Consider the following 27330-nt stretch of genomic DNA (forward strand, 5'->3'; position numbering starts at 1 on the left):
CCTATATCCTTCCTAGACAATCACATATTTTAGGAGTACATCCCAAATCTATTGTATATAGGTCTTCAGATTTTATATGGAAATGAGCAATTGATTTTTATGTTTGCAATTTTTTGGTCTCATGAATTCCTTTAGAGAGAATTTATTGTGCAGTATGTGAAATGAAGCTTGCTTTACCAATATGCTAAAAGTAATCCTGGATAAATTATTCATTGTCAAAATATTTAGTTGCAAATGTAGCCCTTTTCCTATTAATTAATCATAGTCATAGTAGTCCTAATTTGTAAAATATATGAACTTGGCCTAATTCCCCATTTTGTTATACTAGCTGCAGGCTGATGTCCTGAAATAAAGAAATATTTATATGGTAGCATAGTATAACAGTTATTTACAGGAAAAGAATGTCTTTTGATCATCAGAACTTTCCAAATAATGTTTATTGGACTTATCAGTTGTTTGCAAGCTGTTTGATAACACTACTTGCAAGTTGGTGCAGCCATTGACTTTCACTTTGGATTTTGTTTCACCCTATGAATAGTTGTCTCTATATGAGACTTTTTAAAGCTAGGAAATAGCCATTAAGTCTGTCAGAGACTATTGGAGTTAGTTTTCACATGGCTTGACTTTATCTGAGTTTATGATTCAGAACCTTTTTCTCAACTACACAGGTGATTCTGTATGAATAATGACCGTTACAATCTCACAAAGTAATCAGAACCTCAAATCTTGCGTTTTCTTTGCAAAAACATGTGTGAGCCCGTTTTTATAGTGTGTACAGTTAGAAGAGAGAGAGACAAAGAGACTGAAAATAGAGAAAAAGACTGAGTACTCTGTTATTTATTTACTCTCTGTCGGCATAACTGTTTCATATATAATCTCAGCAATTGTATCTCAGATGCTTAGCTGTCAACACTTTAATGAAATATTCAGTAGATCAAATTCTGTCTGTACTTTAGTGCACATGTGTGAGCAAGTACTGAGTCTGCATCAGTTTTATTTGCAAAAATACAGATTTTCACCTCTCTTACTTTTCTTATTATTATTATTGCCCTAATATGAAACTAGTTAAATTCAAGAAACCTGATTTTGTAGGAGGTCTTGGAAATAAAATAGAATATTTAGACTGTTTCAGGCAGTGGATTTTGACTTACACCTCATCCTGCATCTGTTGATGCTAATGACAAAGTTCCCAGTGGTGCAGGCATGAACCATCATACAAGGAGCTCTTGATTTCCCCTTTGAGGGACTGGGAATGTGCGCTGCAGCAGCTTATCATGAAGTCCAGTGTGTGTCACTTGCCCTGTGGGGAACGAAAAAGAGATTCCCAGACCTATAGCTCCCACCTCTCTCCGCTGAAGGCAAGGCATTGGTAACTTTACAAGTGGTCTTTCCTCTGTACTCCTAACTTTATTTTCTTCATTATCAATGGAATGTATATTATGTCAGGAGACAAATATAGGCAACTTCTCTGCCTATATTTCTCCAGAGTAAAGAACTTATTTTGGTAGGGGGGATGGAAAATGAACTATTAATTGTGCTGCTAAAGCAAAAATGCCTGGGGTTAATTTTACACCTAACAGTTGTTCCATTCAACAGCAAGAATGTGAACTTTTATTGTTTGCTTTAGAGTATCAACAGTTCAAACAGCTAAGAAAATGTACTGTGTTACACCTTCCAAATATAGAGGGTGTAAGTACACATTAGACACATACTTTGAATTACTGATAGCTTGGGCTTTAAAGAGCTGAAGAACAAAGAAGCAGCCTAAGAGATCATCTGAATCATGTTCAAAATAAAACACTCCTTGTACTTGACCCTAAAATTTATAGTTGCATTCTTTAGTTTATCCCAAACTTTTGAAATGTTCCTAATTTTTGAGTAATATCCCCTCAAAAACCTTTAGAATCTTGCTTTTATATGGTAACATTAGTCAATAATTCATGAGGAGGATTATTTCTTACAAAGGCAAAATTATTTTTTCCCAGGACCCAATTTTAAAACTGGCAATATATGAGATTAGAGATTAGCTAAACTAATATAAAAATGCATAGCTTTAATGCACCTTTTTTAGTATTGCCCTGATAATTAAAATATCCCATAGCAACATAAACCAACCTTTTGAAAGTGCAGGATCTAAACCAAGACACTTAAATAGAAGTAGTTCACTTTTCAGGAGTGCTGAGCACTTACAATATCTATAGGACCATTATGAGGAGTGAATGCTCAGCATTGCTGAAATGAAGACTGCTAAATTCAGAGGAGATGTTTGAACAACTAGTCCCTCAGCACCCTGAAGCAAAACTGAATTCAAGGACTATCTCCAGCAAAAGAAGCTTCTTACAGGTCACAGAGGGCTCTCCAGCATGCCATTTGACAGCGACCTGGGCATTCCCAGCTTTTCCCCCTCAGAGATGAATGGAAGCTCCTGGTCAATGGTGGCAACTTTCTTTAGTTAGGACTATCAGTTATGAACTTTTCCTTCTGTTGGAAACTTAAGCTGGGTGATATTTTCCACAGAAGAAAACAAAAACACCTCCCTATATTCTACTTCAGTGTGCTGTAATTGTTAATAAGAGGTAAAGAAATCATTTAGGAGGTATTTAAAATTGTCCTGCACTTCAAATCCTCATTCCACCTGCCTTGGAACAGGAATTTGAATCCAAGTTTCAAATGTCCTAAGCTAGTAGTTTAATCCACAGAATACAAGCTATTTGAGACTCCTGAAACATCTCCTGTTGTATTTTTTCCACATCATATACCAGATTATATATTCATTGCTGCAAGGATTTGAACATTTCGTCTTCCTAATATCTTACCCAATACGTTATATAGTCACAGACTTTCTGACTCTTCTTGGCTACCGTTCTTTCCTTCTGTCCTCATTTTGTCAGCCAAAGATTATTTATTTATTCATAATAATGCAAATTCAAGTGGGATTGCATGGCATTAATCATTTAGAAAGGCACTTTCTGCTTAAGTCCCTCTGTGGATCTAGACCCAGATACCATGTAGGTACCATGCTTGAGAAGAGTTTTAGACAAAGGATCAAACTATAATTGCTTTCTGAATGTTTTTGCTACAGCAAGTAAAAAGGGATTTTTCTTAGTAGCATACTTCATATTTAGGTATAGAATTTTTTGTAATAAACTAACAACAAAAAGATTACAATTGTCTGCAAAGTTTGAAGACAGAATAGTTAAGGCTATAGAAAATAGATATTGATATGGACAGCAGACTTGAATTCTTTTGTGAGGTGCCTAGCTTCTCATTTACTAATAGAGTTTGAGAAGTAACAGTGTGCTTTAAATGAGGAAAGATACCATAATCTAGTAGGATCTCATCTGAAATAACATCTGTGGTCTGACTTAAAGCTCTTCTGAAGTCAATCAAAAGACTATCATTGACTCAATAGGTATGGATCAAAGCCCCAAACGCTGTCAGTTTTCATTAGTATCAGCTCAATATTTCTTTTTTAATTAAAAATTCTAATGTTTCTTTAAAAAAACCCATAAAAATAGAGCAGCCATTTCCTCCGCTTTCCCTCCTTCTTGACTTCTGAATCTGCTTCTCTGCTGTCGCTATTAAGAGACCTTGCAGGTTGTACAAACAACATATTTCAAACCCAAGGCAGCCCAAGTATTCACTGAAAGTAACAGTAATGTTCTTTGGTGAACCCAGTCCCTGAAACCTCTGGCTAGGGCCAAAGCTTATGACACTGATCTGGTCCCTAAAAAAAGCAAGAAACTTCACAGTCCAAAATTCCCTGAAGTCCAACTAAGGCTTCAAGGGCTTCAATAATCCATGTTCTGTGGAGACTAGGTCTGACAAGTTCAAGGTCTGCTATATTGTCATCTGCATCCCGAAAGCTGTCAGAGTGACAGTCAGGATTCTGTGAATGTTTGTCAAAATGAAGACATCACATCTTCTGTTTTTCACAAACTGGCCTTTTTGAAACATGAAATGTCATTCTCTTGGAAATTCTCCGTCCATCTCTAGTAAAAATGTTGCTGTGTTACTTTATTAATTTTCCCCATCTGATAAACTAGGACTGAGATGTTCGTGCATGCTGTTGCTGTTATTGGTCTTCAGTGAGGTTCATTAGAAGTTGTCCACCAAACCTAGTTTCTACTTTTTCTGTTAAAAAACAAAATAAATCTTTTTGAAGAAACAAAGCAAAATAAAATTAAAGCAAGTAATACTGATACCCCAAACAACCAAAACATTAATTCTGATATAATGTAGTACAAAATGACTGAAGATTTCATTGCCTAACTCACTCCTCTCTCATTCAGCATGAACATTCTCCATGAGAGGACTACACTTCCAGCACGTGCCACAACAAGGGACCAGCTACACCAGGAGATGTGGTAACACACCTGAGCTCTGTCTCCAAGGAAGAATGGGAGCATGAGGCACATGCACTGTGACTTTCTTAGCACACATGTGCATACTAAGGTACTGCAGCAAAAATTCTGAATGGAAAACTTAGGTTTACTACTAGAAAAGGGTGTGGCTTATCCAAAGCACTGTGTATTTGGAGTTTGTCTGTAAAGAGACAACAGCTTTATGGGAAAATGTGACACATGTATGTTTTTATTTCCATCAAAATATTGTACAAAAAAAAAGTCCTAGTCCTATTTCTTCACATACTTAAAAGAGAATATGAGCTGTCTGACTCTGATTTAGGAAAGTTTTATATTTGATATGCAATGGGTATTATTTAGAGAATTTAGTAAAATATATGTTTTTATTTTATATTTACCAGTAAAAGTTTTTTCTTGTCCTTCTATTAAATTAAATATTACTGTGATGATTTACTCCAAGAAATATGACGTTTACATATAGCTAAGAAAAATATTAAAATCAGCTAAGAAATCTAAATCAAATTAAATCTCTCTTCTGAATATTCGGTTTCTTGTGAAAAGTAGCACAAGCTGATACAAGCAATATATTTTCTTTCCATTTTGTTACTCTCTGGTCTGCAAATATATGTTCACATTGGGTCTAGCTTTCCTTGCTTTGAATAAAAAGAAAATATAATTTGACTCATTGTTATTTGCTTAACAGAATACAGTATTTGTAACACTAAAAGAATTTCCTAATTAAATTGTAGTAATTTCTAGCTTATGAACTTGCAAGGGATCAAAACACCATGACTTCAAAATCCTAACAATTTTTGCACAGATTTCCTCAGCTGAGTCTGCAGTTAATTTTGAGCATGTTTGCTTAACTTAAACAAGCTGGAATTTCCTAATATAAGACATGCAAGTCTAAAGAAATCTACAAAAGGAAGATGTTCTTTATTAATTTCATATGGAAATGGTTTATTATGACAACTTTTTAGCCTGGAAATTACTGTATAGAGGACACAATTACTTAATAGAAGCATCTAAATGAGCTGGAATGTTTTCCCCTCATCATTACCAAGCAGCTGTTGCCAATAAGTAATAGAGCAGCCAATGGTTTTGAAATGTCCTTTGTTGAGCAGTTGTCCTTCTTATTTGCGTTAGATTGTTATTACATAAATCAGAAGTATCAGCGTAACCCTTCAGAAGCTAAGTTTTTAAAGTTCCAGTCACTTTTTCTTTCTTCCAGCCCTTTGCCTCCTTTCTCAAAATTACACAGAGCCATTGCTTACCTCATGCAGAATGGTGGCAAAGGTGAAAAGCTCATTCCAAATTTGAGGACCTACACTTGAGCCTGCCAGCTTAGCTTTCTTGCTGGCCAAGAATAGAGGCTGGAAACTCATAGTGATATCTGGAAGAAATTGTGTGGAAGCAGGCCAAAGAAGAAAGAAGGGCAGATCTTCCATGCTAAAATATATTGCTGTGATTCTGATGTCACATACAAGTTACTTTATCACTTAATTCCACTTGTACTATATCATGCCATGTTTTCACTGACCTCAGTAGTTGACTGACTTCTATAAATCAAAGATGTGAACATCCTAACCTTCCATTCTAGCATTTCAAGCTTAAAATCACCAACACCATCATCAAAGAATATTCAGTCTGTCCCTGAAGTAGTACATCACCTCTGCAAAGCAAACATCTTTGATTGAGCAACATAGATCAAATCTTCATAACAGTATTTTCAAAACCAGTTCAGAACCACAAAGTTAATATCTGAGGGATATTCTTCTCTCTTTATTTTAGCCATCTAAAGGTTTATTGTCTAAGTTTAAATTAATCACCTTGCTTCCTCTGTAGTCAGTGGAAAAAAATACCTCAAAGAAGCGTATACAACACAATAAGGTAGGTATCTGAATTGTTGGGATGAATCACATTCTGAAGTCAACTTTCAGTTGGCTAAAATTAGTGAGAAGCATGTATCTGTCTGCTGATCTAAGTCCTCCTGTCCTGTTTAATGTAGCAACCTAGAACACACCTGAATTCAATCATTTGGCTGAATATCAGTTCATTTACATTTACATCTGTGCTCTCACCCTGTACCTTTACAGTCGGTAGAGATCTAGTCAATGTGGAGTCAACAGTCATTAAAGTCTAGGGTGCTACTTATTTCACTCTAAGTAGGCAAATCAAATAGGTCAGATGGATCGTGCCCTAAAAGTACCTATCTCTCTCTGTTAATTGGAAAGGCAGCCTAGGGAACCTAGGTTAATCACCTCCCAGATACTATAAACCAATCTGCACTCTGGCATTGCTCAACAAGGTTTCTTGAAATTCTTGTTCAAATCCTCAGTGCCTTGAATTCTTCCTGGCTCTCCCATGTATTTCAGAGGAGTATCACTACTTTTGTAATGTTCAGTTAGGATAATTAACTAATATGCGGGATGCTTGGGGTTTAAGTATGCCTGGATTCAAACACTGACATTCGAAGCTGACATTTGAAAAAATTTCTCACCTTTCCTTGTTAGTGCTCCAAGCGTTTTGACTATGAAATGACAGAAAATACAAACACTAAGAGGATAAATCCTCAACACATAGATATTCTTTCTTGGACCTCTGTCCATGTTTTCTACTGAAATTATTCTGCACTTAAAAATCATTAGTATAGTGAGAATGACAGAGCATATAGCTATTTATACAGGATACGGAAGAGTTACATTCAACATTCTGTTCTGATTAATATTTACTTAGCTGTACAAAATGACTTACAGCAAGAGAAAATATGATAACCAATGACATCCCATGCAATTGTCAAAAATGTATTTAGAGTATTCCAAAAGTAAGTAGAGGTCTGTTTTTTAAAGTCACTGATCATATCTAGAAGGAGAAGTATTGAATAATGGTACGCACAACTCCTCCATTCAGACACTGAATTTCAACCTGATAGAATTTCTATTAAGTAGATTGTTTTGTGTGACATTGTAAGTAAAGATGCATAAGTAGCAGGTGTGGATTTTTACATTTGCAATGCTTTTCTGTCTTAGTGATAGATCTGATAGATATTTTGACATGGCATGCTGACAGAAGACAGGAAAACAGACATGCTAGGGATGAGCTAGAAGACCAATGAAGTAATTTAAAAGAATAAAGACTGTCAAAAGCAATAAAACGAATACACTGATCTCTATTACAGGTGTCACAAGACAGTCGAAAGAGATAGCATGACAGATACCCAGCATAAACTATTGTATCAGAAGAAATAAACATAACAGCATCCTTCCAAACATCCCAAAGGTGTGCAAGGCTGACCAGCCGGATTAGCAGGGACAACAATTTGAGCTGATCTGCTTAAGAGTGTTCTACTTGTGAAGCATTCACTCAGATAATCTTGCTTTGGTCCCCTTGGAACTGCATGAAAATTAAAATGGTTTTGACTACATTTTTTTCTTAAAAAAAAAAAAAGAATCATTATGGTTAGGCATGAGAATTCAGTTTTTTATTTATTTATTTATTTATTTCCTCTTGCCTTGAGGAGATGTATACAATGGACAAATAAAAAAAGGAGCTTTTGAATGAAAAATTAGAAGTTCACAAATAAAATTACTCTAGAAGCTACTCTGGGAAAAAAGAATGCAACACAGTAACTGAGAATCATAACTGACAGCCACATGGAAAACTGCAAATTGTGCTACTGTTGAAGAAGTTTCTGATGGTGCAAAGCAGACTTATGCACCTAAGCCCCATTAACTTTCCATGAAAACTGGGTAACTAACTGTTCTTGCTGCCTTTGAAAGTATTCTTATAATCAATCCTCAAAAGAGTTTGCACTCTGCTGCAAATTTTACTATAAAAGGCAATGTAGTATGTATTAATTTCTTGCATTTTCTTAACAGTTATTTCACATATTTGACAAGCTTTTCCCGTTCCACTCAATCTTACAACAAATTCATTAAATAAACTTGTTCTTAAGCAAGCCACAGTCTAGTACTTGGGTTTTACTGCAGGGTCAAAGGCAAAGTCCACACATAGGTAAAGAGGAAAACAGATGCTTAGTGTAAGCATGTGCTTGACAGTAACAACAATGGCAATCAAAAGTAAGTAAGGATAGGAAATTCCAAAGATCCAGAGTAATTTGGACACCAGAATCCTAGCAAAATCCAGCAGCTAGGGCTCTGACAGTTTTTTTGCTGAATCTTAGCTAAGTGAAAAAACTCATTGCCTCAAAGGACCAGGATTCACCTTGTTATTGTCCTATTAAGGACAATACTAAAACAAAGAATCTATTAGAACCTGGACTTGATGCTATACACATTAACTGTTCCTTCATTAAAAAAGATAATCAAGCACATGCTTGACCAAATTAATTTAAGTGTCACTTAGACATGTTCACGGCCAGAGCCATGGCCATGTCATGGTATTGCCACAGAATTCCCAAAATCTTTGAGTATTATTGGGATAATCATTTGTTTTGGTTATCCATAAGACTACCTCTGTGCAGCATAGTTCATAAATAATGGGGACAAAGCTTCAGAGCTCCATGTTAAAGAAACTGATGGAGAAGATGTTTGGCCTTAGCTAGCAGGTGGAAGAGATATACAGATAAGACAAAATTCTCAGATGGTGGAAAATGGAATAGGTTCATTGGTGTATAAAAAATATTGTTATTTTCTCTTTACTGCATCACACTGGATGATTGACTCATCAGAGGATTGGGCCCAGGAATAGTAGTGTGCATATATAAAAAACACTAAATCAAAAAAAAAGCCAGGGAACAGATTTTTGTAACAGATTATGATATCCAATTTGAATATTTCATAAATCCTGCCAAGAAACCTCCCATGCAATTCCAGTCTATGATCAATAAAAAGAATATGACATAAAAGTATTACAGGAGATGATGAAAATGCAATTTCTGTCTTAGTAGATGGATGAGAAAAGTTATTATTTTCTCCTTAATTTTTAAAAAGTCAAAATAGCATGCTAATAAATTGGTGTGGTCTTCGAAGGATACTCAGAAAACTTGTCTGCTGCAGTTCATAAATCTCCCAAGTGTTTTGGAATTACCAATGCCTTCAGGACACAGAAACACAACTGGTTCAGTGTCAGCTCTGCAAAAACTGTGAATGTTTAAACAAATAATGAGATAAAAAGTAATGCATAATTAAAGGATTTGTTCAGAAGAAGTCTGAGTTATATTTATTTTAAAGGTGGCAGTGAAATGCGTTTGCACCTGTATATGCCCAAAGGTGTCATTTTCACGAATATCACTGCACAAATAGGTCCTAAGCACATAATACATTATTAAAAGGAATATGCATTTCAAAGAGAATAAAAACACATGAAAATAAATCTAATATTTAATTTTAGTAATATATGAGGATTGTTAGTGTAATGGTCCAGAAGAAGAGATTTAAACAAATGATCATGAAACACAGGTTACATATATTGGGGTTTGTTTATTTTTTTTTCAATTGGATTTATGAACAGCCCAACAAAAGACCAGTTTACATCAGTATAATCTTTCCTATTTAAAGGGTAACAAAGGTAAGATCTATTCTCTCCTTCACAGTTTCTCTAGGGAAGATACTGATCTGAAATTGGTCCATATTAGTTCTGCTGCAGCAATATGTAGTTTCACCAGACAATCCAAATATATTCTGAATTGGTTCAGTAACATAAGGGATGTGGAGTATACACAGATGAGGTTTTGCATTCAGAATATGATCTCTCTCTAATGTAATACAACAGATAGCAGAAACTGTCTTCCAGCCACTGTTGAGGGCTTCTTTGATTTGGGCAAATAATCACTAAAATCACTCCACAGATTTCTGCAGAAATCTGACATATGAACAATATGACTGTAAGTAATTTCAGGTACCTCACTGTACATCTTAAATTAGGAAACTAGTCCCTTTCATTTCCATATTTCTAATTAGAATATTCCTGCTTTTCTTGTTCAGCCAATGGAGAGAGAAAGAAGTGATATACCTATATAAGCAAGTAGTGCATTACAGTAAGAGCAGATCTGGAGAACAAAATAGTTCTTGCTAAGAACCTAGCATCCAGACTGTATGTATTTTGGGGGTTCACTTCAGATTGCCTCTGGTCTGGTTCTGCAAATGAGGGCCCACTAGGGGCTGGCTACCATTAGGTGCCCCCCAGAGAGATTTCCTGCTTTAGTTTCCATCTAAAAGGAATTGGGTCCCCAGGTTTTAAGAATTGTTCCATGATGAGAACCCAAGTGTGGTAAGAGAAGAAAACTGGGAAATTCGCTACAGCAGTGCACGCCTGACCTGAACTAACACTCCTGTGAGCACACATGTATAGGGAACTCCAGCAAATGATTCAGTCCACCGGGGACTGAAGAGATGGTGTCTCTCTCCCAAATCAGGGACCTCAGGTCCTTGAATTTTGGTAGGGTGATTCTAGTCTACTACACTGATCTACATGCTGGGCAAACTTCAGGAGTTTATTCATTCTGCTCTCCCATGTGTTCCACCGTGCCCATTGTGAACCGATACAATGGAACCTATTTTTTTACAGACAGAAGACATATCTAAAATTGGACTCCCTGAGATAGAAGGAACAATACACACATTCACTGCTCTGCCTTGCCCTCTGTATGATCCACTTCAGTAATATGCAGTCAGACTTGGCAATCCTCATATACACATAACTGTAGATTTTTTTATTTATTTTTTTTACCATGTGAGATTCTGTGGCATGTAATCACATAGTAAGGGATCTTTAGTCACATAGTTAATGTCTTAGCTTACAGCTGCCTATGTTAATATCTACACAATTATGGACACAGAAAAGAAAGAATAAAAGACTGAAGCAGGAAGCAGAAGGAAATTCAGGAGCTTTGTGTCTCTTCCCTGTTTTCTCCCTGACATATGTGCATCCATACAAATACTCTCTAGTTATTAATACCACATTCTCTAGTTATTAATACATTTACTGAAAGTTGACAAGAAAGCTAATGGAAGGGTATAGACTTCTTTGACTGTGAAAAGGAACCTTAAGAAGATGCTGTTCCATTCATCTCATGAATAAATATAAATGACAAATTTATTGAAGCATCTGAATTGACCATTACATATTGGACAGGTAATAGTCTGATTATCTAGCTCTTCTGCACTACAATGTGTCACTGAATGGCATTACCTTTTTGTGTAATTAAAACACAGTGAAAGAAATGTACTCAATTTTTAAATCTTGAGTTTTAATTAAAAGTTGTTTCAAGAACCCTCAACTGACACTTGCTAAAGCTAAAAATGTCTCATAGTTTAATTACATGGAAATCTATGATTTCTCTTTCTGAGTAAGCCATCCTGCTATGCAAGCTAGTCATTATCTCTTTAGATACCAGTAGTTAAAAATTAAGATTCAGTGTTACTGTCTTTCATGCTTTTTCAAAGCATTCCCATAATGCTTCAGAAGTGATTTTACTTTCCAAATATCCTTTTGGCAGGTGTCCCAATTGCTAATCTAAATAGGTCTCTTTGTATTATTTACTCGAAAATCAACAATCCCATCAAGCCAACGCTTGTCTGAGCCATGTATCCAGTATATGTATCCAGCCAGCCAGGGTTTGATGGTGATCTATAATCAAAATCTGAAACCAACTGAATCCTCAGGCAATTTGGAAGGCAACAGTCTTCTGCATTATTCCTTTGTCAGCATTTTTGTTTATGTCCGGGCTTTACATTTAGGCCCACTTTCAATACCTAATGAGACATTGCACGATAGAAGGGCACAATGAACAAGGAAGGTGCTTCTAACAACCACAAATTATTTATTGCCAGTTAGGGAGGGATCCAAACACTTCTGAAACCCCTATTGCTGGAATCAGGAGTTGCTTGCCAAGCAGGATCTACTGACATGAACCATGTATTGATTCAACCACTCAGATTATATCTAACCTCTTCAATGCACATTTTAGAAGTGTCCAAACAGGACTTGTGCTCATGCCTTTAGTCCATTTGAAATTAAGTTTGAATTCTAAAAAAAGAAAGTAGCAAACTATTTGAATACCCTCAGCATTATCCCAGCTTCTAACCAGGCCTACTTATGAATGTATTAGTAGTAGCAGTACTAGTATTACTACATGTTTTCTGTTTAAATTTCTCATTTTCTTAAGATGGAGGGTGACATTCTCATCTCCTTTAGAAATGTGCATAAAACAAAATAGCTTACTTGCTCTAAGTGCACATTTTAACAATATCAGTGATGACTGATGATGGTGTCAAGGAAGTCAGACCACCAAAAATATGTAGATATCAAACTCATATCAGTGTCTCAAATCCTTTCAAAAGCTTTTGTAATCAAAGTATTTAGGCATTAAATCCAGCTTTATGTGCCTAAATAACTTTTTGGATCTGGACCACACTGTTTTCTTGGCTTTGTGGACCTGATCCCATGGGTATGAAAACAAATAATTCTTTTGACTTTAGGATACTTTGTTTTGTACCATAAATGACCAAGAAATCCCATACATAGTAACTCCCTCCTTCTCACTCAAATATGCAAATAAACAAGATAAAAACCTTTTTAGCTGACCTGAGGTCCCTAACATAATTATTTTTGCATTTAACTGCACAGTAACACATTCAAACTCTGAGGTTCTATGAAAGATTTTCCTCTGGCTTTATAAATAAATGATTGTGTTTCTGCTTTCTGAAGGGTTCATAAGAAGGTGAAAGCACAAACTTTTTTCCTGAATGGTTTCCCTTGCAGTCCCCATGAATACAAAGCAGATCTGAAGGAGCAAAGTTGTTTTGTTTGTTTGTTTGTTTTTATTGAAATGAGAAAATCTGGAACTTATGCAGCTTAAGAAAGGGCACATGATGAAGGTGAAAGACAAGTCTACTTACTGGAGTTGAATTTACAGCCAAATTTATTCAAAATATGCAGCATTTTGGAACCTGGGGTACGTTAAATACCTCCTCAGGGAAATGGGGTCACTTAACTATATTGTCAAAGGATGCTGAGGAAGATCCCAAAAAATGTGTTGGCACCTAAGTCTATTAAAGCATTTAGATTCACACTGTAAGAAGTCTGGCCTTCAAGTGGGCTAACCAACTGTGTATCTATCAGTAAAAAAAAGCTGAGATACTCAACCTGATCAGTACAAATCTAAAAAGGATGTCAGTTCTTTTGAATCTTTTACATCCAAATTGTAAGTAAAATATATCAGGCAGCTCAGCAGATGCTAGTAAAGTGTAACTATGAGACATTTTAACTGGTACTGTTGAGTTAAGGACAGATGGAGTGAGATTCAGAGTGCCTAGAGGGGGCACTCATATATCCAACTCAGATATAAAAATTAGGTGACTAGTTCCCATTAGAATATGCAAATTTAGGTGAAATTCATTTCACATAATTTAAAACCATCTAAAAGTTAGAGGATTAGTTGAAGATATTTATCCAGGATTAGTCTTCAGCCAGGAATAATCAGCCCAGAGAAGAGTCATCCACCAGCTTCAGATGTCCCTACCTTAGAAAGGACAAATCACCCTCTGGCAGCATCTCCTTCTCAGTTGGCTGTAGAGGGAACTAGACAACTAGGTTAGGTCAGGCCCCTCCACAAGACACAGATAAAACTAGGTAGTGCACACCCCACATGTGGTGCTCGGAGAGATCTGGGCACATCTCAGAGGGGTCACACAAACCCCAAACACTGCTCTGAGAGATGGCTAGAGGAAAAGACATTTGGTATAGGAGTTTGTTTGAACTCCTTTTCCTCCCTGATATGCTGGCAAGTTAGGATTCAGATATCCCAGTTCTTCCCAGGATCTGAGCGCTCACCAGAGCCACATTTCTGGCAATGAGAAATGCTTTGTAAAAGCCAGCTGGAGGATGTACTCCTGCTGCGTCCCTGGGGAAGCAGACCACTCTGTGAGCAGGCTGCCGGGATGATCTTTCGTCAGCCTGAGCTTGAGGCAATTTAAATTCTCATCTTTCTAGCTATCAGGCTGCCGAAGAGTTTAAAGAGGAGGAGCCCTCCACCAGTCCTGATAGGACTAGGGACTGCTCAGATGCAGGAAATTTTTGCCAGAGAGAGTAAGGGGGAGTTCAACTAGCTGTTAGCTCTCGAATGTAAAGTTCATTGTAAATGCAACACAGAGGAAAGCAGCCTTGATCGTATGGTCTGCTACTCAGGTTTCCCTTTTGGATGAGTGATCTAAGTGCTAAGCATAGGTCCCTGAAGTAGCCACAAGGTGCCTAACCGCTTTTGCGTTTTAGGCCCTGCTGCATTTTGTTGTGGATACTTTCATTTTGTTAATTCCTTTTATTTTTCACTTTTATTAAAATAAAACTTTTCCTAGTTTCCCCTCCAAAAATAACAGCAGTGCACAAATCTCTTCTTTCCCACACTTATATTTGCTTAGTGGCTTACACCTGGAATCATTTATACCACCCTGTATAGATTCTATGAATTTGCATTTGTATTTCTTTCTTTTTACACTATTCTCACTCTATGGAAAAAGCATGACCATAATCTTTACTCTTATTATTTCTAAATTTTAAACCACATTAATAAATTTTAAGATGAAGAGAGACCACTACGGTTTAATTTTATACTTAACACAGGCCAAAGAATTGCGAATGTCTGGGAAAAGTCTATCAACATAGAGCTTAACATCTTAGACAGATGGGTAGATTTATATCTTCTTTTTAAAAACTTGAAAATATGTTTCTGACACAGACTCTAGAAATGAGTTTTTGAAAGGAGACTTAGACTCTCTGCTTTTGTGTTAAGATCAGGTGTCAAGGTCCAGATGATAATTTCATGCCATGTGAGAAGATTATTTTTCCTTACAAATCAAGATAGTTTAGAAGCACTGACCTCAGCCTTCGTCAGATTTTGAAACCAGACACTTTTTAAAAGGCATCTTCTGTACTTAGGTGAAATAAAGCAGAACTCAAGTTACTCTCATCATTGGTATCATAGTGTCTTTGATCATGCAATATAAGAAGGACAAAGGATTAGATAATACCTTGGACATCATAATGTTTTATGTCTGAAGTCATACATAGAGAAACAGCTTAAGAAAAATGACAGTATGCTTAACCAACCTGAGCTCCTTAAAAGGACAGAGATATTAAAATTCCTGAAGCAATACCAAAACCTTTTGCCAATGGAATTTTTTAGTGAAGTATATTGAATGTTATTAATGACTGTTCTTTACCAGATTGTATGTTGCATTCCTAATGCTCTATCCATGAAGAAATTCAGCATGATGAACAAACAGTTCAGCATCATAACAATACATGTCTGAAACTGATTTCAAATGCACTGGTTTTATACTAATGTATCCTTGAATTTAGATTTACTCCAGTAATATCAAATATAACTGCAGTCAAAATGAGATCAATGTACATCTATATTTATGTCTCTCTCATTTCTTTATATAAAGCAATCTGCTTGTGCATGAGAAGTAGCTGGATATAAATAGATGAGCTTTCGAAAACAACTGTTTCATTAGCAGGGGATGGATTGTGCAGACAGAACAGTAGGAATAAAATATTTATTAAGCACATATAGAAGCCAGTCATACATGGTGAGAAGTCTGTTTGCCTGGAAACAGCCTTGCCAAACTGAATTCTGCAGGCTCCGGAGTTTTACCATACACTTTTTTTTGGTGTCCTTTATGCATCCTTCCATAAGGTACATATCACTGTACTCAAAATCTCATCCATGACTTTTCATTTCATTTCATATTTCGCTGGTGGCATTGCAGGCTTATTATGATTCAGATAATTCCTGAAGGAAATGATATTAATGGTGCACAAGCATCAGTTATCCCAATGTGGAGAAAGTCTAGAAAACATTTTAAATGATTAACTTGCTTAAACTGTCAGCTTTTTAATGATCACGAACATTGAAAGAAATTATATAGGAAAGTAGGTCAAATGACTTCAGATAACTACAGAAGAAAGCCTCTAGGGACAAATATGAGAAAGCCAAAGCACAAAATAATATACAATTAGAAAGGGATATAAAGTATAACAAGAAAGAATTAACATATTGTAGTGAAAGGATGACCAAAGAAAGAGAGCTGGTTTACTTCTCAGACAAAACTATTGGTGGATGATAACGTGAAGTATAAAGTATTTAATACCTTTTTTACATCAAGCTTCAGTAAAATTTCAACTGCACCCAGCTGAATTTAACATAATGAAAAATGAGGATTAAAAAAGTCAAGCTACAACAAATCAGATGTTTTCAAAACAACCGAGTCTATGAAATCCACTCCGGATTGATTAGAGAAGTAACCTAAACAACACCTGAAACATTAATGGTTACATTTTGAGAATTCATGGAAGATGGATGATGTTTCAAAAGACTTGAAATGAATAAATGTAAGCCCAGATTCTTTTGCTCCCTAGCTTTAAGCATTTAACTCAGATGTCTAGATTAGCTGACTAATTGTCTAGACTTAGTATTCAGCCCAAACATATAGATGTTGTCTGTCTCTCTGCAGTGATATATATATGCAGATTATACAGGGTACCAAAGTTCAAGATTCATAATAATGGTGCCTCAGTTAAATGACAGAATCTCTTTGACGGGAGTCCAGATCATAACACGTATCTTTAAAAAGGAGGAAGAGAAGGAATTTTGCAATTATAGACCATTCAGCTTATTTTTAATTGAGGAAAAATACTAGGTGAAACAATATTTGTAAGCACCAATCCTAGAAAATGACAGGAAATGTGAAATAGCCAACACTGACTCTAAAGAACAAGCACTCAAAAATCAGTTTCTATAGCAAGTAACAAGACGTGGATAGAAGAGAAACAGTAGTTGTCATGTATTTTAGTCTAAGAAAGGTTTTCAAAAAGTCCTGTATGACTTTCTGAAAATCAGGCTAGAAGAATTGCCTGTGTGGATCTATTAACAGATACAGAGAAAACTGGCTAGAAAATTGCACTTAGAGAGTACCTATCATAGGTTCATTTTTGTGAGTCCCTCTGGGGTCATCACTGAATTGGGTACTGCTCTATTTTCACTAATGACTGGGATAACAGAATAAGAAGTCTGCTCATTTAATTTACAGATGACACTCACTTAAAAGTGGTTGGCGTCATGTTAGAGTACTGAATTAGAATTTGAATTAATGTAACAAGTCGTAGGAGTGCTCTGAAATAAAACAGAGTGCAGTTCTGAAAGGAAAAATGCAAAGGTTTAAACTTAGGTGAAAAATCATCAGCACAAATTCATAATGAAGAACTGATTGAAGTAGTGCTTTTGCATAAAACAGTCTGGGGATATAAGAGACCACAAGTTGAATAAAAGCAACATATTATGCTTGTGCAACAAAAGGCAAACATCAACAGGCATGTCTAAACACAAGTAGGACATATAAATAATCCTTCCTCTCTGCAGAGTGTTGCTAAGGCTCCTGCTGAAGCATTGTGTCTAGTATTGGGCAGTGCATTTGAAGAAAGATAGAAACTGCAAAGAGTTTAAAGGAGTACTACAAGAATGATCAAACATGACTTTAAGGAAAGAGGAAAGGAATTGCAGCTGTCATTTTTAAAGATGGAATCCTAACGTATGAAAAGTTAATAGGTAAGCATAAATCAGAGTAAGAGAGAGAAACTGGACATTAAGGAAAAGAGAATCTGACTGTAAGGAAAATTAAGTGCTGGAACATAATAGCTGGATTATCTTTAGAGAACACTTTCAAGAAAAGGTTAGGAAAATATCTCTTTGGAATGTTGGCCTTGTCTGAGAGTAGGGGATGGATTATATGACCTTTGAGATATCTCCTAGGCTGTTTTTTCTTTAAGGCATCACCAGCTGCTTGCTCTATAAAATTGAGAACAAACTTGGAGAATTAAAGTCCACTTGACTTTGCTTTTTGTGCACATTTTTGTTCAACAGATGAACAAAGGAAAAATCTTTTATCTGCTAATTCTGGCCAGGTTTTGTATCCTGAGTTAACAGCTCTTATTATTTCATGGGAGAGTAGGAAAGCTTTTTCAAAAATCTAGATAGACTTGTGTGAATATAAGGAAATTGAAACTAACCTTAGTATAGGAGAGAATTGAAACTAATCTTAGTATAGGAGAGAAAAGCTGGAAAACATGATTTCACCTTAACATTACAACCTGGGAAACCAAGTGGTAAATTAAAGGAACACAGATGTACTTATGTTGGAAACTATTCACAATTTTTAAGTCAACCTACTGATTTTGGTGAGCGTGGCTAATGATTTTAAACACTTTTGGTTGTACTTATGAGATGTATGAGATGTACTTATGATGCAGCAATTCAGAGTACTAAGAAATAGGTCATAGGCAAGAAAACTTTTTGAGTTCATGAAACCAAAGTAGAACTACAGTCCAGCAAAGAATGAAAAAATGTATATACAGAACAAGGAAAAATTGTGTAAAAAATAATGCAAAGCCATGAGTATTTCGCAGAGAGGAAAAAGAGTGGCTGAACTACTTCAGAAGATTAGTTTATCCTGTGTTAATCACAATGATTTCATGTACTGAAAAATTTTACTCATGTCGGTTGAAATCCATTTGTTAAGACAGTAACACGGACTTAAGATGAGATAAAAATGTGTAAATAAAGCACTAAGGAGTCTCTTTGTTCAAGACCACATACTTTCTTATCAGCATGTGAGTGTAAAATGAGCAGGAAGATTTGGAGCACCCAGCAACATTTCCATCCCCTTTCAGCCTTTAGGCCCTGGTGCTCACTGGAAAACATAGAGTTCTTGCAGGCTCCTCTCCAGCGGCGCTTGGGGAGGATTCAGCCTGCCTTCCCCTCTGGCTTCCGCGTTATCTGAGCAGTATCACCGCGTAAGCAGCAAGCGCACAGTTGCCTATAAGGTGCATAACAGCAACTACAACGTCGATGCAAGCTGTAAGAATTTAGGGAGGATTGTGTAAGGACCTAATTCTGGCTATGCCTGTAAGGCATGATCTATCTTCCCGCAGCATCTTCTTTTCCCCTGAATGATTTCAGATAAACACTGTTTGTCACCTTGCTGGACTTTTCTTCATGTTGCATGAAGTTACACATGCATGGGGAATACTGCGCAAAATTTCAGTTTAACGTAGTTATGATCTCAGCCAAATAACATGTTGATAAAATTATGATTTGATGAAGACACTACATAATTGCATCTCCATATCTGATACCAATGAAAACTGGTTGGGAACGAAAAGTTTTGAATAGAGCAATAAAGACATAAAGTATGTCCAGAAACCAGCTGAAAAGAAATTACTTGAAAAGAAACTGACCTGCAGTAAGAACATTTTGGAAGGGTGGCCTTTAAGAAGGACAGCCTAATCTGTTTTTCTTTTATTTCAGATTAATTTAAAAGCTTAGCGCATGGCATTAAATTTCTTCCAATTTAACACCTACATTTTGCATGTGCAGGGTAAACATTTTCCCCAATTACGGTGGCAACCTATAGGGAGAGAGGACCAAGGAGGAGGAAGAAATGAAAAATAAACTTCTTATAAACTAATTTTTTTAATGCTAGAGCAAGTGCTCCGTTTGTAGAAGTGATGGCCATTAACCCCGATGAAAAATCAAGTCATTGGTAGCCTAAATATGACCTGAAAAACTGTCCCTACCCTTTAGTGATGAACAGCCACGAAACAGGGCCACAGATAGTCTAGCTTCTTTCTTTTGTGTTGCACATTCATTTCTTCAGTATTTATACAGCTGTGGAAGTGGTACTGCACACACTTATATGGTAGATGTCAGGAGCATAGACTATGATAACTATGCTTGAAAATAATCAGTCCTGGCCAAAGTGTGGGCAAAGATTTTATTTTAACTCTATGCAGACAGTCAGCTAGTTAAACACTTTAAAATTATGTTCTGTTATCTCTTCCACTGCTGTATCCGTGTTTATACTGAATTTCATTTTTAGTAACGGTCTGAGCCAAGTCCTGGTCCCTCTGGAATAGATAGGAATTTTGTTTTTTACTCTGTGGAAACACAAATTGGACTAACAGGGCTGAAACTGCTTTTTACATGGCAAATTCAGAGGAAGCTCACTGGTAACTGAAGACCTAATCCAGTTCCCATTGAACTCAGTGGAATAACCTGTTGATTTCAATCAAAACTGCAACAAAGTGTGAAAGCAAAAATGAAAGAACATTAGTCACAACACAAGGATACTTTTCCATCTATTTTCGGTATGAATCGATTCCTCACTACAATTTTATGCCTCTGTACTATTCCAAACTAATATTGAAAAAATGCATTGTAAATTAGATTCCACACACTTATTTTGGATAAATGTCTTTTGAAATTATTATATTTAGAATCCTTGGGAACTGAACAGATTGAGGATATTATTATATTCTGAAAGAATGATAAAAAGAAAAAAATAACAATATAAGTTAAGACAACTCTGAAAGAGCAAAAGGTTTCCAGAATAAGATGAATCTGTTCCCAGATAACAGTGGGGCCAGCAATGGGAAAGAGAGTGTCTTGACAAATGTAAAAGGCATTAGCATCAGCTAAGTAGTTAAAATGAATCAGCCATTTGGAGACCAGAAAATAATGATGAAGTCAAACAAATATATTTTATGAGGGTTAAAATCAAATCTCTAACTGACCAAAGGCTGAATGGTGTTTCAAAGTTGATGAGAAATTAATAGTTTCCAGTATGTTAAGCCAGAGATATTTCTTCATCACAGAAACCCTTAATTGACTGCCAAATTGCCCATAGCTTGGCTCCTGTTGACCGTTCATAATAGCTATGGCCAGCATGACAGAGAAATATTTTATCTTAATTTTACAAAGTTACATAGAGGATACTGTCCAAGTCTGTTGGAAGTCTCCAATAATGAAGACACATATATCTGAAAAACAGTTTCCCCACAGAGAAAGCTAATTTCAGAAGCTCTTCATGCTGCCACTTGAATGTGTACAGCTCTCCCAATGACATCAAATGGAATTTTATATGTGTGAAAGTAAGTATGATATCACGGTTATGATCTGCTCTACCAGGTGTCATGTTCATTACAAAAGCAACTGTAGTTTAATTGCAATTCCAGAGACCAGATATCTATGTCTTGTTTTACTCAATAAATCTCAATAGGAGTTTACTTCTGCTATTATTTTATACTCTTGGTAAATGTTTTTATCCTCTATAGACGTTGGTTTGGTTTCAATACACTTTCTTCAGAACTGACACTATACAGTCCTGGGATTGACTAACACTTGGATGGGAAGCTACTAGAAATCTGTGGTGACATGGACACAGGCAAGGGGTCTTCATGAAACACTTGGCAATGTTCTACCACAGAAGCTAAACTGCTTGATTTGGTTCAGCCAATTCAGCCTTAGATGTTGAGCAGAATACTGAAAAAATGGCCTTACTGGAAGTTTTGCTATACATTCTTATAGTGTGCATGTAGGGAGTAATTCTGCTTTATAATTAATTGCACTCCTTTGATAGCTTATGCCAAATCCTAATCTCCCTGGAATAATTAGATTTTTTTCCCATTGAAATTACTGGACAGATGCCCATTGATTTTGATGGGGTTTAAACAAGCTGTCAGAATTTTATCTTTAAAATTAGCTATCCCAAAATATTCATGCTCCTATAGCTTAGAAACTGGGAAAACCTACAAGACTATTTATTGTTAAATAGTAGAAATAGAGGGGAAATTAATTTCTTATGCTACCTCTGTCCTTGGCCTCCATTCTTGTCCAAGCCAAAACAAAACAGAACTAACCAAATAACAAAATAAAGGAGCACTAACTTTCCAAAACTCAGAAAGTTTTAGGAACAGCAGTCTTTCAGCAAAGTCATCTTAATATATCTGAAAGACCTGTTTTGAACTTGCCTGTTAAACTGAGATACTGTGCACTAGAGGAGATTCATGGAATTGGAATTTTCTTACTCACAGGAAATACACTTTTTATATCTGACTATAGTGTAATTATATGTAATTCCTTACTTAGACTCATATTTATTTTTCTGCGTAAGGATCATTTAATACTTAGCAGTACAGAAGTACAAGTCTTTTCTTAACTTATATTTCCTACTGGGGAAGGAGCCATGTTCTGGACATATTTATGATATTTCAGCTGAAAGAAGTGGAGAAGAGAAAGCACATTTTCTTTTTTTTTCTACTTTGCTGACTTGACCAGTATATTTGCAAAGCTATTTTTGTAAAAGATGCACCAGCTGACTTTGATGTGTTTTTCCTGTTGCTGCTCCATGGCTTATGTTTTTTATTTATCCCCTTCACTAGTTTAAAAAAAAAAAAGTCTTTATTTAAGGCTTCTTGACACAGTTCTGAACTGAGGTTTGGGTTGGTCTGCATCACTGTCATTAAAGGTTGGGATGCATCACTTCTCAGACTGTCCCTTGATGTTTCAGCCCTTCAATACACACATTTCCTTTTGGGATTCATGTATTCTGGAGAGTTTTGCCCAGAGATTGGCACTATAGGAGAAGCTAATCTGAGGACAGGAAAATACTTGACTTCTTCCCTCCAAACCAGACATCTAGAACAGGAACTGGAAATGCAGGACATACCTTTGCAAGGTCTTTAGAGGCTTCTCCGAGCAGTAAAGCTGAGCCTCACTTCATTCTGTCTTTACTGGGAGAAAAATATCTCAGTCAATGAATTGTGACTGGAAAGCATTCCTTCCACCTCCAGAGTTTGCTTACCTACACAACAGCCATTCAAAATCCCCAAGGGTTCTGCATATTTTTACAGAAAAATAAAATGATAATCTGAATATTAATATTAATGACTTATCAAAGGCTACAGCTTGGATCATTTTCTTTCGGTTAGAGAAATAATGTTATTGGTTGTTGACCTATTTTGTGAGACTTGTGATCAATGTTCATCACTAATAAGGCATGGAGATATCATCAAGAGCCACCCTGGGGGTCTATGCAAATCATACTAACCAGAAAAATGGTCCTTATTTCATGAAATGTACTGTTTTCACTAGGACCTCACAGTGTCACAGGGGAGGGGTTCCAGCCTACAAATCTTCGTCTGCTTTTCAGAGCAGCATAAAGACTTTTAAACAGTGAAGGAAAAGTGTTGCCTTGCCAAGGATCAGAAACTGGGACCTAGACAGAGGTAGAAATCTCAGAGAGAAGGATGGGGTGGGAAACGATGTGGGCCTAGACTGAAAAGCTCTGACAGAGAGTGAGGGAAGTGTCTTGGACATCTTGGACATCAAACACAAGGTGACAAAGGGGACCTCAACCTCCACTGCCCCAGAAATCTTCCATTCAGAGCAGCTGCTTGCTTTGTCTCTGTCTAGGGCTGCTGCTGCTGCTGCCACTTTGGTCTTTACTCCATTGAAAAATCCTACAGGAAACATGGCAGTGGTAAGCCTTCCTGGTAAAGAGAAACCTGATGTATCAGGTTACCTTTTTCTTTCTTTTATTGTTGCTCACTACCAACATCTATATCATGTATTATTATCAGTCACAATATTGATGTCTTTTTGCAGGCATCTCTAAAAGAATAACAAACGTGGCTTACAGAAAATTTATTTGTGGTTCTTGAAAATTTATTATCAACAAAAGACAAATGAAAATATATTATTTATACTGGTAAATTACAAACAGAATGATGTTGCATAATGAATAATAATCATTCTTCATTGGTTTTTGACCTATACTAAAACATAAGTTCCAGTTTTCATGAGTCATTCTAATTAGAACAGTAATTGAAATTAGATTTGTTTTTCCATCGTAAATAGGTCATCCATTAGAATAAATCATCTTATTGTATTGCAGAGCTGTACAGGAGCCATGCAGCACACTGGGTTCTTGAAGCACTGCGTTCTGGACAATCAATAAGACAAATTTATGAACATGATTTGTTCAGTGAAGTAATTTAATTGTATGTAATATGATCAGAAAGGATTTAGAAAAACGAAGACGGGAATTGGGAAATGAGTAAAGCAGATGCATAGTAACACAAAGCAAACCAGTAACATGAAGCTACCAAAATGTTGATTCAGGCTTTCATAGGCTGGTCTATCTTCCTGGCTCAGGAAGCTTTTTGTATTAAACTCTGGCAGAAGTTACCCAGCGCAGCCAAGCTGACACTGACAAAGCAATTTGCACCATTGTGAGAATGCTGGCACTGGTCCACCCGTCTGAGTCCTGCTTTTTATATTTGCAGATTTTGAGTGGGCAGAAAAGTTGTTTGTAGTTCAAGGGGCTGATCCTTACTGGCAGCGTAAAAAGCCTTCTGGAGCCTACTAAATTATCACACATGTCCCCTTTTTCTTTTAACACAAATAAGTTGAAAAACTCTTACATATATTTTACATTCCAAGGTGCCGTTTGCTGCCCTCTGGAAATATCTTTTAGTCTTTAAAGAACGATAATAAAATATGCACCCAGAGTTCAGTAGACAGGCTCACAGGACTCAATTAACCACAAGAATGAGACGAGACTTCCAATCAGGTCTCCTTTTTCCCAAGAAAGTGCCCTGCAAAATACTTAAAGAAGCAGCTTTTTGATTTATGCCTGCAGTTTTTTCAGTGAAAGATTCTGCAAGTGAAAATCAACCCTTTGCATAGACTAATTTTAAAAGCCTATATAAATGGATTTTGCACAGACATGAGGGGAGTAATCCCACCTACCTATCAGTATGGCGAGACGTACAGCATAAACAGGTCTTGGCATATCTTGTGTGGGAAGCCAACCTGTCTGGTGTGAACATTGCACATTGGTTAAATAAGTCCCACTTTGCCAGTGTGCCTAAAATACCCTCCAGAGAGGCATGGTATGTTACCCCAGGCATGTTATTACACGAACTGCATGCACCAAAGCTGGAAGCTCCCATTTTACCAGCTTGAATGCGGGCAGGATCAGCTCACATCTGCTCCTTATGCCTATATAACCTAACTGGGATGAGTGATGGAAATTGAAATTCATCTCTTCTGGGCGTGGCCAGATTGCTGGGCTCAGTATGGCCCCTAATTCTTACCTTCCTCCAGGTCTGGTCCGCGAGCAACCCCCATTCCTGGCATCCCGTCGGAGACTACAAGAAACTCAATGTTGCTGACTTCTTGCAGCCATGCAAGATGTGGATGCCTAAGCAAGAGCATGCCAAAAAAGGGCTAACATAGCACGGCACGAGCAGCACGGCATGGCAATGTTTTACACTTCTGCAGAACTTCACACACATGATTAACTTCCTACCCTTACCCACTATATGTTTGGAGGAAGAGAGCCCAAACCTATAAATGGAGCTCAGCTGTGACTTTTGTTTAGAGCAGGAAGAAAACAGTAGAAGGCAAATGGCAGTCTAAAAGGTACAGTTGCTATACAGAGTGCACCAGAGTACTATCAGCAGCTGGCTGTTGTCAAACATTTCTAAGGCTTTGAGTTAAACAAGTGCAGCATCTGCAGCCCTAAAGCTTGGGCCTCGCGGCTCAAATCTTCTCCTGTTTTGAAGAAAGGAAAGATTTTCAAAGCCTCCTTGCAAGGACCCCTATGCAGTTGTTTGTGTCCAGGCCCCGAGGGCACTGCCAGCTCTCCAGCTTCCAGTAAAGCTGAGGCCGAGGTGCGTTGTCCTGCCCTGGGCTGCACTGTGGGCTCTCCCACCACTGGCCCTGCCACCTGGGTGGGCTCCTTGGACCATGCTGCTCCTCTCCAACCCCATCTCCAGCCCCATCTCCTTTCGCTCTTGACTGGACCCCCTGGATGGCCACTGGCTCATCACTGCCACAGGGGAGCTGTCAACGGGCTCTGCGATCCCGCCTGGCTCTTCCCACCACCTCGGTCCTGGCCCTGAGGGACTGGCCAGCCCTGCTGATCCCTCTCAGTATGGGTTTACTGCCTGGAAGAAGGGATTTGTAATCTGTGCAACGAGTAAGTTACATGGGAGTAATATACACACGGGAAAGAGAAATTCCCCAGGAAGCGTAGCTTACCTGCTTAACGCTTTGAAGTCTACCAGGAGTGTGAACAAAATAGATCAATGTCTCTTGAACGTTCTCTGTTGTTTCCTGTGTTTTTAAAGTTAAATATTTTTCACGGGAACTGATCAGACTCCACAGAATTGCTTAACAGGTTGAGGGAGCAAAGCATCTTCCTTTCCCCAAAGAATACTCAAGATTTCAATATTTTCCCTTCCAAATTATGGAAACGATCAAGATGAAGAGTAAAATTTGAAAGAAATTACGCAAAGCAAAGTTGAGTACAGATCAGTCTCTATGAACCCCCATGAGAAAGTTTCTATTTGGTATAATTTTGTAACAGAAATGGGATTTTTTAATTCTGAAATATTTTTGAAATTATTCAAAGAAACTATTTCTGGAAAAGCAGGAATTTCCTCAAAATTCATTCTTTGCCTCAAAACATTTTCACTAAATGAATATTTTAAATGGAAAAAGGTGAATAAAAGATATTTAAAGCCAGTTAAATTTTCTATAAAGTTGTTGCAACACACTGACTTTTTCAATCATTCACTGAAAGAAACACAGAAATATAACATAATAGGTATTCTTGTATTTAGACCTTACTAGGAAAATTATTGAAGCAGTTATAAATAAATTCTTACAAGATACATATAATCAATAATTTAACTGGTTATAGTTTAATCAGCTTGTAGTTAGGCTAACATTAAATGTGTGCAGACCAACCATCTTAGGATGAGAATGAAAGCCAACAAAATACCAGGAAAGTACTGGAAAATGGGCAGAGGGGCTATTTTTTAAACAGGATTTGCGATGGCTTTCTAAATTGACTAAGCATTATGAAAATCTTAAGTTCAGACCTCTTTCTCATTACCATATTGCATTGCCTGATCATGCAGTTATAGCATTTTATAAAGATAAGATATAAAAAGATGTTTAAAAAAAAAGAGAACATAAGAGAAAAGATTCAAAATTGACCTTAGAAAAGTTTATAATAGTGAATTCATGATGGTATTTTCCTTTTCTGTCTATAGCATGGTTTGGATATAGGAAAGTTTAGCTCACCTGTTGATTTAT

General features: G+C 36.8%; 1 long non-coding RNA gene across 1 annotated transcript; it reads right to left on the reverse strand.

Moving 5' to 3' along the window:
* Positions 1 to 16047: 16047 nt before the first annotated feature.
* On the reverse strand, positions 16048 to 25384 carry LOC106489981 (uncharacterized). Its single transcript, XR_001293511.1, has 3 exons — positions 25320 to 25384; positions 22889 to 22952; positions 16048 to 16119 (listed from the first exon to the last, which is right to left on the reverse strand). It is a non-coding gene; the product is annotated as an uncharacterized lncRNA (long non-coding RNA).
* Positions 25385 to 27330: the final 1946 nt, after the last annotated feature.

The sequence above is a fragment of the Apteryx mantelli genome, chromosome 2 (genome assembly GCF_036417845.1).
Source record: "Apteryx mantelli isolate bAptMan1 chromosome 2, bAptMan1.hap1, whole genome shotgun sequence".
NCBI classification, from domain to species: Eukaryota; Metazoa; Chordata; class Aves; order Apterygiformes; family Apterygidae; genus Apteryx; species Apteryx mantelli.